Source organism: Hetaerina americana, unplaced genomic scaffold, assembly GCF_022747635.1.
Source record: "Hetaerina americana unplaced genomic scaffold, ioHetAmer1.1.p SCAF_7, whole genome shotgun sequence".
Classification (NCBI taxonomy): Eukaryota; Metazoa; Arthropoda; class Insecta; order Odonata; family Calopterygidae; genus Hetaerina; species Hetaerina americana.
In genome coordinates, this window is record NW_027287316.1 from 39,732,409 (window position 1) to 39,738,408 (window position 6,000).

The window sequence follows — 6,000 nt, forward strand, 5'->3', positions numbered from 1 at the left end:
CCGGGCACACAAACAAAGACTCACCCCATTTTCTTCACCCCAGCGTCATCGCAAAAAAAACGTGTCGGCCTTTTGTTTCCCCCCGATCGCCTCTACCGCGCCCCATTGCTCACTTCTCCCCCATCTCCTTTAATTCACGCCTGCCCTCAACCTCGTCCATACACAATATCATGTCATTTACGGTCACGGCATGTCGACGGTGAAATCAACTGTTATTGGTTACTCTCACGCGATTTAGTCAAATTTTCGAGCAAGTTTAAGGATTGAGAAATAAAATTGAAAATAAAATTTTACAATGAAACAAATAGAACGGGCTATACATGTATGTACAAACTGTATGTACAAACACTCACTCACAGGGTACATATAAATATTATATATAGATATAAATATTATATATACATATGTATACATATATACACATAGATATGTATATATACATATATATATATATATACCTATATATATATACACATATATATATATACATATATATACATATATATACATAGATATACATATATAAACATATATATATACATATATAATATATAGACATGGATATATACATACACACACAAGCATAATCATATGTACACATACGTAATAAAGTAGGCGATATACAAAAGACTAGAACAAGTTGATGCCGAATGTGGAATGAAACCGACTCCGAGCAGAAAAAAGTTTTCATAAAACATGAAGTACTTATTTGTCAAAAATTGTTTTGAAAAGAAAATAAGTGTGTCAGGGTTATGAAAGACAATAGGATTGGAGCATCTCCATTTACAAAGAGACCAAACAAGCGAAAGACTTAGGCTAAGGCACAGAACACTCGGGAGTACATACTACTGCGATCGGAGAAGAGAATATTAAGGCCGCGCACTACCTAGTATATGTATATCGGTATACCAGACGACACTGATTAATTAAGGGAAATAATTCGACCATAAATTCAAATATTCTTAATTCACTTGTATAATTATTCATAAACAAAAAAAGGTTAATGCCTCCGTGGTTACATGGTCATATTACCTTTTGAAACTCCATTTACGAACAATTCACGAGTCACGAATAATTTGAGAATTTATTTGTGCAAAAGGCTGTGATATCCTGCTATAGGCTGTAGCTGATATTACGAGGGTCATCCGGAAAGTAGTACCCGTTCGTGCCGCATGAAGTGCTGACGACGCGAGTAGCCGCTGGACGAGGTCAGATAGCTTCAGTGGCTTGTCTGCCTTCTCTGAGCCAAGTTGCGTGACGCTAGCATTGCCTGTGTTGTTTCTGTGATTGTTTACAATGTTTAAAAAAATTGAGAACGCCGCCAGTTGTGAAGTGAGGGCAGTGATTAAATTCCTCAATGCAAGAAACGTTCGCCCATGTGATATTCATCGCCAATTAAAGGAGGTGTATGGAGACAATGTAATGGACGAGTCGTCTGTTCGGCGGTGGTGTCGCAACTTCAACATGGGGAGGGGGAACACACACGACGATGAGCGTTCGGAGAGACCGTCTGTCATTACAGACCAACTGGTGAGCTCAGTTGACGAATTCGTGAGGAACGATCGGCGCGTCACAATTGATGACATCTGTGAGCATTTTCCCAATGTTTCTCGAACAATTGTTCATGAAATTGTTAAACACCATCTGCATTATGCAAAAATTTGTGCAAGATGGGTCCCTCGCGTATCTCAATGAGCTGGCGGCGAAGGACTATGCAGCAGGAATACAGAAACTTGTCACACGTTATGACAAATGCCTTAATTTGCTTGGAGATTATGTTGAGAAGTAGTTTAAAGTATCCTCTTTCAAATAAAATTTTTTATGTTTGTTAATATTTACTTTTGTGGCTTTATTTCACGAACGGGTACTACTTTCCGGATGACCCTCGTATATGGCGTAAAATGTACCTTATCTCTATCTTTTAAACATGCACTGTATGCATCCTTAATTTCACCCATCTCACGAGTACTCTCTCTATATTTTTTGTTACGTCCTCAAATAAACCCAATAAAATCAAATACGACTTAGCGATATTATCAGCTTTGATTGAGATATACGTTATTATTAATAATATTTTGCTCAATCATAGCCTATCAACTCAGAATAAAGATATCCATAACATGATCATCATCCAATGTTTTACCCCAAGATAAATAAAAACCATAGTTTTCATAATCCTTGCTTGTAATAGTGTTGCAATGACTAAATGTTCACTTCACTTATCACTGATTTCATGGACAAACTATAATAGTTTCCATGGAGCGGATATTGTATGAATCAATATTATCCGTAATCTACTGATTTACGTAGGTTTTTGATTGCAGCAAGCTGCCAAATGGTTCAGCAACAATTCCCTTGTCTCTGTAAACAAAACATGCCTGTAATTTCTTTCTTCAGACTTTGAACATTGAAATAAGCCCCATTGCGTTTCTGTGTAATTTCTTCCTCCTCCCATTCCATCCAGCATCCCTATCATATTCATGTCCCTTCCTCGGTTTTGCCTAACATTCTACACTCGATCACAGACTTCAATATCGCACTGCCAATCAATATGCCTTGCATCCATCTTTCCTGTCTCCTTATGATTTCTCCCAACAATTCCCTCTCCTGCCACACCATGCCCAGCACTTCATCGTTTGTTTTGCTTTCAGTCCACTTCACCTTATCCATCCTTCTCCACACCCACATTTTAAAAGCCTCCAATTGAAAGCTATCATCCTGCTTCAGTGACCATGCCTCCGTGCCGTACATTGCCACGCTGCATTTATGAGTTATAATGAGGTCTTTCTCAACATCCTTAATCCAAAGCCCCTTTCATCATTCTCTATAAATGCAAAAATCATCCATTTTTACTAATTACTGCGTAGTAAATTTTTATTGTAACCTACTACATATTCTAATTACATTCTCCTCCATACCTCCCCACTCATTTCCTTCATACTTTTATCTACCGATGGACAAATTTCCATGCATGACCATATAATGCTGCTGGCTCTTATGATGGGGTTTGTATCACAATGCCCTTTTGTAGTCAAATAAATACTCAATTTATTTTTTATTTCCACGCAGATGGAAAGCATTAAATCCTAAATTCAGTCCATGAAAATGAAGTGGACTTAATATCCATTTTCAAGCCTCTACCTTTCGCCCCAACCCTTTCCCCTATACCTCGATTCACCCCACTTGTCTCCTCTAGCCGCCTCCACATCCGCCGCACCATATTCACTGGCGCAGGGTTTTCCATCGACTGGTAGGTGTTATTTCCAAAGAATTTTTGTTGAAAATGATTCATTCGGAAGGGAAAAAAATTATTATTAAAAATTCATCCGTAAGGGGCCAATAATTACTCCGCCTTAGTCATAGAACTCGTTTTGTGGTGATACATGAAAGCACTTGGGATTAGCCTGGGAAAGGGGATTAGTTCGAGATTTTTAAAAAGGTGCGTAGGGAATATGAAATTTTTTTCAAAACTATGACAATTGTGACACATGATTAACCGGAAATCTGAAAAGAGATCCTAGTGATTCATAATTTTCGTAAACAATGGAAAACTGATCAGTTAACAAAACCAATGCTTTCGGGTTGACTTCAGAGTTACTTAAAATGTTATTGCCATTCTTCTGGCAAGTGATATATTTTGATTCTGCAGAGGAAATAATGTTTATTTAGCGTTGCTAATTCTAACTAACGTCTACAGACTACTCGTCAATTTATTTTTTGAGAAGCTTTACTAAAAAAACGGGCCGTAAAATCATTTTCGTTGTGTTATTTAGCGTAAAATAAAAATTAAAAGTTTATCTTTGTTATCAAAATACCCCAATCTACTATAATTTCTTGTATTTGGATCCATCTTCATCAATCCTTCAATGCAATATTCGAATCGGAATTTCTAGCTTATCATTTTATATAATCAGAAAATGAGAATTGTCAAAATATAAATCATAAGACTACATGGTAGCATATTTTTACGAAATCTTATTTTTAAACGAAGATAGCCCATCTCTCTCGGGAGAATGAGAGAAAAACGCGAACGTGCAAAACTGATGCCTTATCGCCCGAATAGAAATTAAATGCCTCCACATTAAATCATTTTCAAACCACCTAGTACGTGACGAATTTGAATTACGTGTCTGAATATTCTGAACTGATAAATCCCAAATTCTACGGACATTTTTACTTTAGCTTTTTACAGGAATAACACAAAATAATAATTAGACGAGAGAATATTCCCTCTTAAATTATGATTGTTTCACAAAAGGTACTTTTCCGTCTCGTTACCGATTTTGAGGCGTATAGATTTATATACTTTTGATGGAACCTTACGACGCACACTTAAAGGGCGAGAATGATATTACTCGGCTGTATTCCGTCCCTCGGGGTTTTATTTCCTGACTGGGTGGTCAAAACAGTTTTTGAGATGGAAGGGTGGCAATAATGTACGGGATAATTTCCCTCGATACACATCTACCAAAATAATTCGTAGTAGATCCACTGACGGAGGATTTCTCGACACCAAAGTTTCGGTGAACCCGATAGTAATTTGGTGATTATTCCGAAAAACTATACCGTCGACGAAGGAGTAATAATCTACGATGAAATTGATATGAACACCGAAACAATTCCGCAAATATAAATAATATTATTTCGTCCTCATCGATCAAGGTGATAATTCTGACACCGAATATATATTCAGCGACACGCATCACGAGACCAAAAATGTATTTTGTCGAAAAAAAATCGAGTTTTCAATGCGTCAAGCATCCTCATGCGGGCCTTTGACGTTTGATCATGATCGTGCAATTATGTCGCACGCTAATATATTAAAAAATCCCAAGAGGGAAACGAATTTTTTATTTTAATTTTCCACTGAGCCAGATTGCTCGCCGAATACTTTTGAGCATTTAATTCACTCCTTTCCAAGTGTTGATTTAAATTCTTGATTTCCATTCTCGGCGCAGAAGGAGAGTGGTGGACAGGCGAGAGGAGAGGAGGAGAGAGGCTGAGGCATCACAATGCCTTTACTCACCCCCTTTGTCACTCTTGCATCCCTTTCTCTGTCTGTCTTTCCCTCTCTCTCTCCTTCACCACCCATCCATCCACTTCATCCGCTTGCAGAAACAGTGAATCCCCAAGCCCTCTCCCCCGCCCCGACCGCCACCCCCTGGGCCTCTCACCACCCCTTTTTGGAACCCCCGAGCATCCTCTTCCCCTGCCCTCTTACCCCCTACGTGCCCCACACCCCCACCAAAGGATTCAAACCAAATTCCTCGTCTCTCCGCATTCGCCATCGCACCGCGCGACGGCCAACAAAAGGAGATGACGGATTTTCTGATATTTACGGGAGGCCGTTGATGAAAGCAGGTATTTATCATGGAGAAGGGTTTCAGGGAGGAGAGAGGTGTTATAGGGAAGGAGAGGAAGGATAGGATACGTTAAAGAGAATGTGTGTACATATATATATATATATATATATATATATATATATATATATATATATATATATATATATACACACATATATATATATATGTACATATATATATATATAAATATATATATATATGTACATATATATATATATATATATATATATATATATATATATATATATATATATAGTGTTGGACGACTGACCTTTTTGTTGTTGAGCGTTGGATTACTAATGGTTTTTAATATATATATATATATGCATATATATATATATATATATATGTTTATATGTGTGTGTAACATTTTTTCGTAGGTGAAGTCATTAGGGCAATTCTTGCCCGCGTGCGTTTCATTAACGGTAATCGATAAACTTTCATTCCCGTCCGGCGGTAATTTTACGGCGCAATACCTGAAGAGAACATGGACGAAAGTATGTACACGTACATAAACGGTTCCGCGTGTCGCAAGAGCTATCTATGCCTGACTGGGAAAAAGAGGTCTCTCTCGTGATTCCGTTGCGTAGTTTCTCCTCGATATTGGCTCGCCGGGAACTGGAGCGCTTTGTTGTAC